The following is a 15141-nucleotide window of genomic DNA, read 5'->3' as shown; positions in this document are numbered from 1 at the left end:
CTTTCACTTTTCTGCCAAAAGAGGATTTTCAGTTTGGCATAAAATCCATCATTCAGCAGAACAGCTGATAAAGACTGCACGCTGTGTTCTGCCCGGGGAGCGCGGATTACATAGTCTGTTCTGCTGCGGGGCTGACAGCTAAAAGAGAACTTAGTCAGAGAACAGCGGGTGGTCTGTTCCCTGAATACAGTTCCCAGCGGCTCACATGCAAAATGATCGCTCAAAAGCCAAAAGCTTAAAAGCCGTGTAGACCGCTCCTCGAGCTGCTCTGCCTCCATGCTGGCAACGATTTAGGATCTAACTCAACGTCTCTGGAGAGAATACATAGGACATTCCACAACGGTCTACTGCCCATACAACCCTGTGATACAGAAATACACCTTTTAATTACCTGATAAAGTGCCAAGGTTGGAGTTATCAAAAAACTTGTCCGGCCAGTAAGGTAAAGATTTCGATCTCACGTCAAAGAATTTCTCTTTAGGCGAATCGGTTTTCACTGGCAACTTTTGCTTTTTGCAAGGTGATGCAGTTAAAGTGCTGAACAAAGGCCCATCTGTCTTGTGTGGAGAAGCTGGATGCTTTCTGTAATGATCAGTATTTCCCGGAGAGCTAGCAGGAACGCTGTGTCGCTCCCTATTTGGGGACATTGGTGGAGGTTTGTGAGTTACGGTCTTACTTTGAGACAAGTCCCGCTTTCTCTGTAGCCCAGTTTTGCCCAGTGAAGTTATATAGCAAGACGACATCTCGGACTTCCTTGGAGAAACCTCTGTAGCGCTGCAAAGGTCTGTATTGCTATGAGACATCATGTCATCATGCAATGAACTAAGGAGTGTAGTAGGGGTCTTAGGAGACTGTTTCTTCAGCTGTTTAAGCTCTTCTTCATAAGAGGATATGTTACTAGGAAAAGCAGAGAGGAGGAGAGAAAAAAAGTCAAAACAGTAACAGGTTGTATTTCCTAGGAAAACCACAATGCCGCTGATCAACATTTAACCCTTTCCAATCCAGTCTGGAGCTGTACAGCCTTCAATCAGAATGTCTTCAGACGTCAATGTCAAAAAGATATCTGGCAGGGTATTCTTACTGTAGATTACTGGCTGCTCTGTTGTCAGGGGCCTCTCCAGCATGTCCCATACCGCAGTACTGGCTTTAGCCAGCAGATGGCGCCATTGGATAATGGCAGAAAGAGAAAGCCCCCTAGGAAACCCTGAATCCAAAATTGGATTGCAAAGGCTTAAAATAAATATATGGTCAGAAAATCATCCCATCATTAGAAGATGGACAAGTTAGAAGGGGGTTTCCAACCAAAAGCCATTCAGGACATCCTCAGGATAAACTCCCAGTGATCACGAGAATGGTGCATTTGAAGCCCCCCTACTGAACAGAGTGGTAGTGTGCATGTGTGACTGCTGCGCCATTCACTTCTATAGGACCAACTGAGGTAACAATGTATCACTCAGCTATCTGTACACAATGAATAGAGCGCTGGTCACATGTACTTACCATTGCCCCGTTCAGCAGGGGTCCTGCTGCAGTTGGACATTACTTGTAGTTTAACAAAGACATTTTGGTCAATGGTGTTTCTTTTCTTCAAATGTAGCATAAGGTTTGGCATTCCCCCACCACCATAGAAAAACTAAACAAAAAACATAATACACTATTGCATCCATAGACCGCTCACCGCCGTCTCCCACGGTGGTAAAATGCTGTGATCCACCCCTGTGGGAAGGAGCCTGAAATGTGGCTCTGCTGCAGTATGCAGCATATACCATAAGAGGCCATTTGTGAGCTGTATAGAAGGAGAAGCTTTTTTGCATTTAAGACCCCCCTTTTCTCTGACGTATGGTAAGAGGTGGAGTTTGTCATCCCCAAGTGCTTTATAACACTTCCTAGAAATGCCCTACTCTTACCGCATAGTTTAGAGAAGCTAAGGCAGGAGAGATGGCAGCCATACCTTGACAACTGATGGCATTTTCTCTTGTACTGCGCAATTTCCCTTTTCAGCTCAGCATTCTTTGACTGTAGCACAAGCATAGCCGTGCTCTGCACGATGCCACTACCATCGCCGCAAGTCAGAGGGTACGCTGGGGCGCTGGAGCTTCCAGGACCAACTAAGGAAAAACATAAGAAATATTTTTAATTTTTCTGATATGATCAAGGAACACCCTCCTCTAAGGATTGAAGCCTCATTTACATGCCTGTATCATCTAGGTCTTTTTGTGATCTTCTGAGCTGCTCTCTTAATTTTCGTAAGCGTTCTTCTTTGTCCTCTACACAAGCTTTCAAGGATGAAATTCTAGGGAGCATGAAGAAATACATTTTAGTGTGGCTTATTGAGAGTATCAAGAAAAATCCCCTCCAGTGACTAGTCACAACGTTCTGTGGTCCTACAACAAAAAAAAAGCATCTCCCAAGGGCTCTAGAGCTGCTGAATTGCCTGGAGGGCTGCAAAATCTCTGCAGACATGTGAATTTTTATTTCCTTCCAGATCCAGCTTACTATATTTCCCCTTACAGTCTACATAGCAGCACAATGAGGAGGGTTAATTCTCCCTGTATACTATTAAGATGGGGTTTTAACTGGTTTCATTAAAATTCCATCCAACTACAGCCCCCTGACCCTTTAGAAAGGATGCCTCTCCCCCCCCCCCCCCCCCCCCTCACTTTGTTTTTTTCCCTGTTTTGTGTGGACGAGGACAGATTGTTAAACTGGTTCCCTACTGCTTTACCATGCTGGACTTCCTAGATGGTGCATTCCCCAGCACAAGCCATATACTGCGTTCTGCCATTGAGCTTGTTGGCACTAATGCACCTTTACTTTTCTTCCCTATAGGCAGTCCATTATAGCATTCTTCATCACATCATATGTGTGGGGAAGAGGTTCCCTAAGGCCCAATGTCCATGGGTGGATTTGAATTGCAGAGGATCCGAAATTCAAGCCGCCCATAAGGAAGCATGGGTGTCCGCAATGGAAGTAAAGCTTGCGGATTTGCTTTGCAGATCTTTTGGTCCGGAAAACAAATCACAGCATGCTCCATTTCAGTATGGTTCCCGCAAGGACGGCTTCCATTGAAGTCAATGGAAGCTGTCCGATTTGCGGCCCACCCACAGCTGACACTGCGGACGGGCTGCGAATGCCGTGGGAAAGCAGAGGATTTTAAAAGAATACATAAAAATCTGTACTGCGGATGTCTGAGGTCTAAAAAGGGCTATAGTTAGGAGGTTAACTCTTTTGTATGTTATGACAGATAGAATATTTAAAGAATCGATTTAAACACCATCATTGTACCATTTGGTCTAAGGAAAAGCAGATCAACGAGAGTAAAAGGGCTTTTCGGGGGATTGATGAAGTGGATTTTATTCATGATGCATACTTTTTATATCACACACAGCTAAACCTGACACACTTACTGCTGCTCTGTAGATTTGGTCAGCTTCATTCTGTCCATCTCGCCCTTCACGACTTGATCTCTGAGGCGCTCTATTTCATTCTTGTAGGGTGCTGCACCTTTGGAAACCTTTTCCTTGTTTAAGAAAGGAATAAGTTAAGCCCCAAAGTCAAAACCAAGTTTTATCAGATTTGTGAAAACAGCTGAAAGTGTTTAAGGGCCTACAACGAGCCCTACAACAAATAGTGCGCAAATATTACCATACACAAGACTACATGTACAGAGGGGAAGACTTCCCAATCATCTGAATACTTACATATTGCAATCTTAGGAGTAAACAGCAAAGTAGCCATTAACCCATAAAAGGCAGCACTGAATCCGTTAAAGACGACTCATGGAATAACATTCATAGAGATGCATTGTCTTAATGCCCTTTTACACGGCCTGATTGTTGCACATAACGTTCTTTGCTTGGGCAGTGTAAAAAGGCACAGACAATCCGCCGACGAACTAGTGAACGCTCATTTGTCAGCTGATCGTTGCTCTTCATAAAAAGGTTTGCTGGTCAGCCACATAACTCCCCGTCTGAACTGAGACATCTATAGCCGGATCATGTAATAAGGAAAGTAAAACAGTGTTGATCTTGTCAATGCTTGAAGATCGACAATCATAACATGGGGCTGAGAATCGACCCATATTAAAAGAATATAACTAGAGATGAGCGAGTATACTCACTAAGGCACATTACTCGAGCGAGTAGTGCCTTAGCCGAGTATCTCCCCGCTCGTCTCTAAAGATTTGGGGGCCGGCGCGGGTGACAGGTGAGTTGCGGCGGGGAGCAGGAAGGACCGGGAGGGGGGGGGGGGGGCGGGAGAGAGAGATCTCCCCTCCGTTCCTCCCCGCTCTCCGCCGCCAGCCTCCGAATCTTTAGAGATGAGCGGGGAGATACTCGGCTAAGGCACTACTCGCTCGAGTAATGTGCCTTAGCAAGTATACTCACTCATCTCTAAATATAACCTAACCTGTACAAAAATCAGCTGCTTCACTTTTTTCTACCACTACCATCGATTCCAAGAGTACAGAGATCTGAGAGAGAGCAGTCTAAAGGCTAATGCTACATCCCCGAGGTCCAGTAGGATATCCCCCTCTCTAGGTCCCATCGTTATCTTGGCTGGAATAGAAGGGTGAACGATGAGGATTCCGCTTCCCATTTGTTTTCTGTACTCACGAGTGCAAGAAGTGGACAGAGGACTATATAGCGCTCTGGAGCACTACTGTAGTACTCAGGAGGGCATGCTGCGATTTTTCAATCAAGCGATCTTGCACAAACAGTCTTTAATGGGTCCATGGACAGCTCACAGATGGAAAAAAGATGCCTACGTGAATGCTCCCCAACAGATTACTTCTAGAGAGGTGGAGAAAAAAAATCTGTTGCTACCTGGAAACGAACCTGGATTACTTTTTACCATGAAAAGCCCTGCCTCCTCCTCTCCTTACACAAACTTCTACCTGGCCCTCCTTACTTTACCACTACCAAGACGCAAAGTACCGGCCAAGTTTCATGCAGGAAGCGCCTACAGCTAAATGGTTAGTAGAGCAGTGTATTTTGGCATTGCCTATTTTACCTGGAGAACCTGTATTTCCTCCAGCGCTGCCTGGAAATGCTTTTCCTTTTCATTCATCTTAACCTCCATCTCAGAAAGCGCGGACTCTGCGGTGTTGGAGCGCAGCTGCTCTTCCAGCAGTAATGCCTTCTCCGCTTTTTCTTTGGCATCTGCTTTGGCAGAGCTCAGCTCATTTTCCAGACTCTGGACCAGACGCTGCTTTTCCTGCAAAACACCAGTAGACACGAGTCATCTCTAGGACATTAATGCATGTAATTGGTTGAAAGGATGCCTTCTGCTAGGCTTGCATAGACTATACACTGGCACAGAACAGTTAGCATTGTAAAGCTCCCAAGATTACTTAAACTGCCAAGTGAGGGGAGGAAAGACTAGGAAGCCGTCCAACAATAACTGCAGGGCTACAAAACAATAGTCCGCTAGATTAGAGCAGCTCAGCTGTAAGATCATTTGAATACAGCTTCTACTTCTGAATTATAAAAAAGGCAAATGAGAAATCATGAACTTTAAACTTTCAACTAAGGCACATTATACAAGTGGCAGTAGAGAACTTTGTTTTTTTTTTTAGGAAACAAAGTGTAATAGATACTGAATTTATACGATTAGTTTTGCCATGTGTAAAAGAGTAGACCCTGCATGTCAGAGCAAAACAAATAAGCCAGATAGGACAACAGCATATCAGAGTGAATCCTTGTGTTTGTGCACAAATCCACATGGAACATCCCCAGAGGATACAACAGCAGCTCCGTTTATGAGATTTGAACACACAAATTGACTATTTGGATTTCTCAACTCTGCAGCACATCAATTCATTTCAGCCCTTACAATGCAGAGGGGTGAAATATGTATGTTACACATATGGAGATTGATGATTTCCCATAACATTTGGGAGTGGACAAGAGGCTTCTGCCCACAACTAAGAAGATGCTCAGGTGTATAAAGTTACTACTCCCTTGAACCGCATACCGTACGTATTTTGCACTTTATAAGATGCACTTTTTACCCCTCCAAAGCAGGGTGGGGAGGGGGGGGGGGGGGGGGGGGAGGAGTTGCTAAGTCTTCTAAAGCAAATATGCCAAAAACTTCGTTCCGATCGCCATTTTAGCGCGATCGCGAATTTACAGCGCGAACGCGATGTAGTTCGCGCGATTGTGTGTTAAACTCGCGATCACACAAACAAATGTGCAACCAGTCTCCTCCCCACTGCTGCCCATACATACCTGTGATTGGTGGTGAGCGCCGGTGGGTACTACTGCTGCTCCCCGCCTCCACCAAACGGCTTCCTTCCTTCCTCCTGCGTCAAAGACGCACCGCTGTGATATAGACCGGTGCGTCTTATAAAGCGGAAAATACGGTACTTTTACCGAGGTAAAAAGTATATCAAGGTCAAGCCACAAAATCTATATTCCTACCCTTTATTTGAATGGTATGGCTTCATAAAAAGTTCTAAGCAAATGAAAAGTTACTTGTGTTGGCTAAAAAAAAAAAAAAAAAAAAAATAAAAAAAGGCCCGACATGCAGCAACTCCCCATTACATAAACCAAGTAGCAATAATATTTCAGCTGCACTTGATTAAGCCTTAAATGGTGCAGGCAAGGACTACGTAAGAGTCCGGAGGATTGTATAATTTAGGTCAACATCGATGACCTATCTGACCCTAGCACAGTCCAGTAAAAGCATAGAAACAGATTCTTAATGCATGTTGAACTACTATACCTTTAATTCCGCCTGGACATCTTTCAGAGTTTCACGCAATCGTACATTTTCTTCTTCTAAGATGTCAGAATTGACAGATGGTGCAATTTGTTGTATCTTTTGCAGCAGTTCCTTATTTTCTTTTTTCTTCTTTTCCAAGTCGGCATCTAAACTCTTGAGATACGTCACCGTGTCTCGCTTTATTTTAGGCTGAAAGATTATCTGTGAACAAACATTACAGAATTTCCATGATATCTTCCAAGTGTTAAAAAGGTATCAAAACAGAAACTAAATGTTTTCAGTCATATGCTTTAACAAATATTTGTTGGTGCATCAACATTTAATGAACACCCTTTAGAAGTGCTCAGCAGAAGGTGGAGCTCACTGGAACAATATGGCCAGAAAGAAATTACATCAGCTTGTTCTATCGAACTACTAACGACAACTTGTCAGTAGGTATGTATGCGAGTGCTTTTTCATGCTCCGCCCTCCATCATCGAAGGTCCTACAACATATATAAAACACAGAGTCTGACCGACAGAAGAAGAACAACACAGTTAGGGCTCTTAAAGGTGATGACAAAAACTACAAATGAGAATACAACTCTGATGTTATCTCAGACAACTCAGCGGTCCTGACAGGAGACACCGACCTACTGCCCCCCCACCCAGAGATCCAGGGGCCTGAATGACCTGCAGTGATGTCACTGCTGTGGGAGGAGCCAAACTGTCTTGCGTGAGAGACAAGATGGATGTAGTAGAGCTGTTTGTGTGTTGTGTGATCATAATGGATGTACCATGTAGCACAGCTGTGTAGTGCATTGCGCCACCAGGAACACTGGTACTATAATTTCCTAATTACTAGTCCTTTTCTGAAAAGTAGATGTCGTGCATGAAACGGATTAAGGTTTTTTTTTAAAACAACTAGATCTACCATAAAAAATTTATCTGTGGTGGTCTGACCAAACACTCACCATGAACGTGAGACATGGAAACAACCAAGCAACCACGATTGTTTCCATATGTATTTGAACTCTTTGAGGATGGCTCGACTTTTGGCATTAAGGAATATAATTTTGTCTCTGCGAACTAAAGCAAAGGGTGAAATTTCTTCCGTTCGCACCAGTAGAAGAAAGACTTCCAGACACTGTGGTATATACATGAGGAAGATTTCTTGGCTAACAGTCTGAATGACTTGTTCCAAGAAGCCACAAGTTCTTAACATGACAGCCTCAACAGCCATGCCGTTGACTAAAGTATGGACATACTGGGATGGAAGAGGGGTCCTTTTGAAATAAGATGATCTGAGGCGTAGGCACCAGTAGTAAGAAGCAGGATGGCTATATGGACAAATTACCTGTCACCCGGGCCGTTCTGACCAGATTATTGGGAGGTGTTAGGACCAAACTCCCTGCCACGTTCCTTCAAAAACTGTGTGCAAGCATACAAAGAATTGATACTGTTCTGAACGCAAAAGGATAGTCACACCAAATATTGCTTTGATTTAGAATTCTCTCTTCACCCACTGTGCTAATTGACTCTGCAACATTAGTTTTTGTTAGAGGGTTTTTAAAAATAGAACGTTTTTAGTTACTTTTTTTCCCACACCTGCCTAAAACGTTTGCACAATAAAACTCATACATTATGCATGATGTAATCAGTGTTGATGGCAGCACTCAAGCCTTTAAAAGGAAACGTTCAGCGATGTTGACGCTCTCTGCTGTTAGAGGTTGTGGGCACATTAGCAGAGCATGGGTGGTCATAATATCAACTATCTGCCGCTCAAGACTGGCATACATATCAGTCAATAACCAGTCAAAAATAAATAAATATAGACACCCTTGTGGGGGGGGGGGGGGGGCGCAAGTTTTTCACTGAAATGCAGGCATCATGAAGGTGATTAGATGAGAAGGAACCAAGTAAAGGAAGCCCGCCCCTGGCCACAGTAAACTGAGTGGAGGCCAGGAGAAAGAGCCCTCCCCTGTCCAAGCCCACCCACCACGTGTGCTACACCAAAGCCAGGGACTAAAGTAAGGCTTGAGGCCCGGAATATACCACTGTCAGCGGCCATCCCTGACAATACCCAGTGGCGATCTGCACCCACGGATGCCGTGAACACCACTCTGAAAGAAGAGAACACGCAGCCACAAAAAGCATGTGGCCTACCCACAGGTGAGACCCAGAAATCTTGCTTGTTTGTAGGTGACAAAATACCTATTTTCCACCATAACTTGCAAATAAATTTGTTAAAAATCAGACAATGTGATTCTCTGGATGTGTTTTCTCATGTTGTCTCTCATAGTTGAGGTCTACCTATGATGTCAATTACAGGCCTCATCTTTTTAAGTGGGAGAACTTGTACAATTGGTATCTGACTAAATACTTTTTTGCCCCACTGTATAACCTACAGAAATGCATTATTTTATTTTATATACAATCATAAAAGCTTATAATTCGCTTTTCTGTGTGCAATTTACTAAGCTACTTTATCACCAAAAACAAGTAGGGAACCCACAGTCCATTTTATTTACCTTCAGTCTCCTTGTTAGATGTTCGATGAGTCCAGCAATGCGCCTGTTTTCCCCAAGTACTCGGTCGCTCAGCCTTGTGGTATCACAGTGCAGGTCTTTAAACTCTTCCAGCCACACCGTGAATTCTTTTTTGCATTGCATTTCTTTTTTCAGATCAGTTTCTATACCATTTAGCTCCACTTGGGCCTCAGACAGGTCATCTACAACAAGCTACACATAAGAAAAATTACGTTAAAATCCTCCAGTGACAAACCTTACTTTATTAGTAGTGTGGGGTCACGTGGCATACATACCGTCATCATATCCGTTTTTTTAATTATCAGTTGGTTCATATATTCAGCTTGACGGCTCTTAAGCTCCTTTGCTGCCTCCTTAGACCATCTCGTGCCATGCTGTTCAAGAGACCGACACTGAAGCAGCAACTCCTGGTTTTTCTTTTGCACCTCACATAATTCACTCTCATAGTCCTGGACCAACTCGTAATTTTTATCTTTCACTGCTGAAGACCTATCGATAGCCTACAAAACAATTTTTAGAACCATCGTTAGGACATTAAAATATGGTCAAGATTCAGAGCTGCAATAATAGACAGATATCTATATGGATGAGCCAATGCGCCTGTGTAAGCAGTGAAGGGGCCATGGCTCCTAAACCCTTTAAAGACATGACCATTTTTGGCAATAAGGAAAAAATTTTAGGGGGGGGGGGGGGAAGGAATATTTTTTTATCTCCATCTCTACTTTTCAAAGCCATAACTTTATTTTTCCGTCAACATGACCATATGAGGACTTGATTTTTGTGCTTCCGAATGTAGGTTTTTATTGGCATCAATATTTTGGGTATCGATTTGTGTATTTGTATAGGCTGGGCAAAATGGTGGCGGTAATTTGTTCTACATCTGCTTGTCGCAATGGAACGCAGTTAGAACAAAGCTCTGGATGGCCCTTGTCTGGAGTCGGACATGGCGCTAAAGCAGCAATTATACAATTTACTGTATTATAGACAATTGCAAGATGTACTGCAGAAGAGACAGAAGCACAGGACAGCCAGCCACCAGGCAGAGCAGAGGTGTGGGATAATGATCCCAGGATTCCTTGCTGTGAGAGTTGTAGCTTCTTGTGAGAAGAGAAACTGCTGCCTGCATAGCAAGTCCTCACCACCTACCACGGCGAACACACCCTTAGAGTGCCCTGCCTAGGCCTGAACCTGGGACCTAAATTTTTGATGTTGGTAGTGAAGAACCAGTGATGAAAGTAGTAGCCAGCGGCAAAGCGCGGCGCAAACGAATCCGCCCATTGCACAGAGCTACGTCATCGGGCACAATTTACAGCTTCACACACGCGGCTTCTGACTTTCTGCACCAATAAAAGGAAAAAAAAGGACCTAGCGGGTCAAGAGTTACAGGAGCCGCTGCCAGGGAAGAGAAGCTCATAACTCCCCTGAAAAGGACTTTGATGTACCCCTTTTTCTTTCAAGGTTATGACAGACAACTGCACAGTTAACTCCATGGTTATTCCTCCTTGATGGGTCAACAGGGAAAGTCCTGCATGCCTGTATTCCCTGAACCCAAGAGCTAGTTGGAGTCCAGCAAGAACAATATCTGCCCCTTACAGACGCTAAAGGCCCATTTAGACAACGATTATCGCTCAAAATTCTCTCAAAAGCCAACATTTAGGCGATAATCATTGCGTCTATCTTGCGCCCGTCGTGCAGTTATCGTTAAAGATTCGCTTATCGTTGTCTTTCAGTCCGCTTAAAATCCATCGTTCGGCCGTTTGCTTTTCGTTTGGTCAAAATGACGTCATTCAGTGATTTTACAGGACTTTTCAATGCAAACATCACACAACGATAATAAAAACGACTGAAACGACTTTTTAATTAGGGAAAAAATGTCCGTCTTTAAAAGCAAAACCATTGCTCACTTTTATCATTATAATGAATTTCAAGCAATAATCTGTGTGTCTAAATGGGGCTTAAGCTAAAACTAGGAGCGGTGCCCACAGAAGGGGTGTAGCTAGTGGGAGGAGAGAACACTTTCTGCTTAGTGTCTGCCTGCCAGTAGCTATATCCAAGGTCTTCAGCTGTGTCTTTCAATGATACAGGCAAGAAAAAACTGGACGTCAACAATGTAGACCCTGAACTGAATATTTGAATTGCCTGTAAAAAGGAGTTGTTTTTTTTTACCTGGAAGCATTACCTTCACCACTTTGAACCTGCTAGATCTCTGCAGGGATGATTAGTACCTTCTGACACCTGGATTACATAACCTTTAGTATAGTATAATATATATATCATATATTTGGGGGGGTTGGCACGGCAATTGACTTAATCAATCACTTATCCAAACGATAGGTCTGATTAGTGGGAGTCTCACTGCCGAGACCCCCACTGATCCTGAGAATGGAGGTCCTGTGCTCCCCTTCTCCTTTCCGCAGGCTCACTGCACCCATTACAGCGATATGGAGATTGAATGGGGAGACAGTAGCGCATGTGCTGTACCACCCTTTCATTTTTCATGACACTTCGGGAGATGGCAGAGTACAAAGTGCTTGGCCATCTACGCCAGCCCCATTGAAATGAGTGGCGTACAAGAGTGGTTGTTATTCCATTGAAGATCCACATCACCGAGGGTGGGTGCAATGAGCCAACAGTGACCAGAAGAGATGCATTTCCCATCTTGGTGGAGGCCTCAGCAGTGAGACTCCCACCGATCAAACTTATCACCTACCCTACGAGTAGGTGATAATTCTGGTGCAACCCCTTTATGTCACCCAGACCAGAATTATACCTTAAACTTATGCAGCAGATTTTCGATTTGAGAATTTAGCTTGGTATGTTCAGTTTCCAGATTTCCAAAAGTCTTGGAGAGTGTTGATGAAAGACCTTCTTTTATCGCACTCATCGATTGTTTTTGAGCTTCAGTTTCTCTTTTGAGATCCCTAGAGAGGTTTTTCAGCAAACTGTGATGATTTGTATAAATGGTGGAAACATTTTCCACAAGATCCTATAAAAAGAAAAAAAAAAAAAAAAAGAAGGACATTTCTTAGAGATTGTCATATTTCATTTAGCCAGCCAATAGGAAATCCTGTTCTACAACTGTAAACATCAATATTACCTTCCATTCTTGATTCTTTCTTTCTAAAGATTCAGTACATACTGCTAGTTGATCTACTTCTTCAGAAGTTTCATTCCGTGTTGAGCGCAAAAGAGTAACCAAACTTTCCAGAGAAGAGATCTTTTTCTCCAGTTTCCAGTTCTTCACCATTGCATCTGACACTTTCTGGAATAAATGCACCAACATCCATGTTCAGCACAAGAGAGGCAATCTATTCCCCTCACAGAAACAAATCCCAGTAGTTTAGGAATTTGTATTCTGAAAACCTAGGTTTATATGCAAGCACAAATGCAAGAGATACATAGAAGTTAAATATCACATGGTGGCCGATCTGCATGGCTAACAGACTTACCACCACCCATTGTTCGTTCTCCTCTTCCACAGAAGCCTTCTCCTTTAACAGTTCCGTTACTTCATTAACTTTCTCAGCTAGTTGGGCGTTTCTCTCATTACACTCCTCTTTCACAGTCTCAAGTTTTGTCTGAGAAGTGATCAGTTCGTCTTGTAGCTGAGCAACCTAGTAAAACAACCAGACAACTCAGGGCATTTACTACAACTGCTAAGTATTAAGTAGTAGTCTCATCTCAGGAACCCCAATCCAATGCGCTTCCAATGTGAAAATAAAGCACTCACCCATTAAATGCAAGTTTCAAAAAAAAAAAAAAAGCCTCCTTTTCTTGAAAAGCTGTAGTGTTCTTTCACGTTTTTTACCCCTTGTTGCTACGGGTACCAACCACCTCCACTGTGACCCAGAAATGGTTAGCACCCACACACCTTTAACTCCCCATGTGATGCTCCTTTACCTGGCTTGTAACATGTGTTTTCCTTTTATATTTGGGCACATTGGAATGGGGTTCTCAAGAGGCAGCAATTACATAACCAAATCCACTAGACCAGTGTTCCAATTCCAGTCCTCAGGGACCACCAACAGGTCATGTTTCCAGGATTTCCTCAGTTTGCACAGGTGATGTAATTGCCGGTGCCTCAGGCATTGCCACAGATGTTCTTACCATAAGAGATCCTAAAAACATGACCTGTTGGTGGTCCCTGAGGACTGGAGTTGGGGACATATGAGGAGCGCTGGTTTGCTTCCACCAGGAGGCAGTGCAGGAGGAGTTTGACTCCACTTTACAGTCAGTTTCTAAGTGTGACTAGCACAATTTTCAAAATTTATGTATATCAAGACAAAATGATCCAAAAAACCCTGCACAAACCTAGAGGGATATTCCTGTTGCACAAAACTGCTCTCAAATGAATGCTAAACCATTAAAGTTTGCAATGTGCTTCTGTTCTGGATTTTGTGTCGGTAGATCTATAAACCCTCACCTTCTCCCGGCTCTCCAGAAGTGTTTATTCCCAGGTTACCTTGGATACGACCTGTAAGTATTCGAGAGCTACAGGTCGAGGTTGCTCAGCAGGAATGACCGGGCTGACTTTCTCTGCAGCTCTCAAGATTGGATTTGCTGACCACTAAAGGGCAGCGCTTAGTGGGGGTATACATACACAAAGGGAGTACAGAGCTGGGAACTGTGAAAAATGTACTTTCAAGCTGCATATCGACAGGGATGTGGCGGCCACCTTGGAAAATAGCCGAAAAACCGCAGAGGACAGGCTAAGCTGGGAAAGGCTGCACAATTTATACCCATAACCAGTTGTACATAAACATGGCGCCAACACTATTCATATCTGGAATTTTTTAAACTTCGCTTCCCAACCAGAATACCCCTTTAAGTTATGTAAGCTGAACACTGAATTGTTGAAAAAGCTGAAAATCACTCTAAGATCTTGGGAAAATATAAAAGGTAATCCAAGTATTGCAATTTTTTCTCTGTTAGAGGCACTTTTCTAAGTCCGCGTGAGTCTTGGCAATCACCAGCCTGCCAGTGGGACTGCACAATCTATTTTCTCCCACACGGCACTACTATATAGATCTATGGTATACCTACCGCTTTCTCTTGGTCTTGCAGACTGGCATATATAGTTTGTTTCTCGCTTCGCACTCTCTCGAGCAGCTGCTGCATCTGCTCCTGTTCTTGGTGAAGGGACGCCACCTTCAGCTCACATTGTTGCAGCTGCTTTTGTAGAGCAACTTTCTCGTTCCCCAGTTGTTTAATGGAAGTGTCACTGAGGCGCATCTTCTCTTGCATTTGTTGGAGCTCGGTTTCTAGTTCATCTATTTGGCTAGTCTTCCTAGTTTGTTGGTCGGCTAAGAGGTTATGCTCATGCTTTAGCTGCTGAAATTCCTCCCTTAATTTCTCCGCCTGATTTAAAAAACAGGGAAAAGAAATGGGTTAGCGGTCAGGAAAAAAATGTAACTAAATTTTTACATTAAAGAACCACCAAAGGATAACACAGAAGAGTTAAAGGAGACTGCAACTCAAGTGCCACAACCAAGTTATATTAGCCACCGACGAGATCTTAATGCCTAGGTCCCCTACAGACCACAACCTCTGATAGGTTTCTATGACCTTACAGAAGTTGAGCACAACTGATGTGACTCTCGTGATAAGGTACATAACATTTGTTTAAAATTAGAGATGAGCGAACGTACTCGGATAGGCACTACTCGTCCGAGTAATGTGCCTTATCCGAGTACCGCTCTACTCGTGCTGAAAGATTCGGGGCGCTCCGCTGCTGACAGGTGAGTTGCGGCGGGGAGCGGGGCAGAGCGGGCGGGAGAGAAGGAGAGAAAGATCTCCCCTCCGTTCCTCCCCGCTCTCCCCTGCAGCTCCCCGCTCCGCAGCGCGTCCCGAATCTTTCAGCACGAGCGGGGAGGTACTCGGATAAGGCACAT

General features: G+C 43.8%; 1 pseudogene; it reads right to left on the bottom strand.

Annotated features, from left to right (window-relative positions):
• The window catches only part of LOC136572925 (centromere-associated protein E-like), a 47940-nt pseudogene that overhangs the window by 4336 nt on the left and 28463 nt on the right, over window positions 1-15141 (bottom strand).

This window comes from Eleutherodactylus coqui, chromosome 7 (genome assembly GCF_035609145.1).
Source record: "Eleutherodactylus coqui strain aEleCoq1 chromosome 7, aEleCoq1.hap1, whole genome shotgun sequence".
NCBI classification, from domain to species: domain Eukaryota; kingdom Metazoa; phylum Chordata; class Amphibia; order Anura; family Eleutherodactylidae; genus Eleutherodactylus; species Eleutherodactylus coqui.
This window is presented reverse-complemented; position numbering and strand designations above follow the sequence as displayed.